Raw genomic sequence first — 588 nt, forward strand, 5'->3', positions numbered from 1 at the left:
TGTTTGCCTCTAGCGCCCCATGAGGAGGAGTACCTCGCTGAGCCGGTAAATTCCTATGAACAAAATGCGTCCGTGTACAGAATACCGCGCAGTTTTTTACATTCATTCGTTCGCTCTTTACGTTAGGCAGAGCAGGTGGCAGGATGGCCGAGTGGTCTAAGGTGCCAGACTCAAGGCTGTGCCTTGCCCTTGATAAAGGGAACGGGATTTCTGGTCCACGTATGTGGGCGTTGGTTCGAATCCCACTTCTGACACAATTTATTTTTACTCCGGAATCCTGTACTCATTTATTTTCGAGAAAAGTTGCACCCTCGGTGTGGTGTCGAGATGCTCGCAGGGGAAGGAGGAAGGGCCTGGAAGGCTTCAGGTCGCTCCATTCGGTGGGACAACGCCCGAGATCCACCGTGCCGCGTTCGAAAGGCCCGCGAAACTTCGAAAAAACAATTTACCCAAAGGACACCTAAGCACTTATTACGGGTTCTAATGCGGCAGCATGAATGCCCAGTCGAACGCCAGAAACGCCTTGCTCCCGCAGCGCGTCGTCGAAGAGCTTTGTATATATCTTGCCGCTTAAGCGAAGCAAAATTG

The 588-nt window shown here is 51.7% G+C and overlaps 1 non-coding gene across 1 annotated transcript; it reads left to right on the plus strand.

Moving 5' to 3' along the window:
* Positions 1–137: 137 nt before the first annotated feature.
* Trnal-caa (transfer RNA leucine (anticodon CAA)) lies at positions 138–254 on the plus strand. The gene is made up of 2 exons: positions 138–175; positions 209–254. It is a non-coding gene; the product is annotated as a tRNA-Leu (tRNA).
* Positions 255–588: the final 334 nt, after the last annotated feature.

Source organism: Haemaphysalis longicornis, unplaced genomic scaffold (genome assembly GCF_048455015.1).
Source record: "Haemaphysalis longicornis isolate Haplotype H1 unplaced genomic scaffold, Haemaphysalis longicornis Haplotype H1 scaffold_18, whole genome shotgun sequence".
In the NCBI taxonomy this organism is placed as follows: domain Eukaryota; kingdom Metazoa; phylum Arthropoda; class Arachnida; order Ixodida; family Ixodidae; genus Haemaphysalis; species Haemaphysalis longicornis.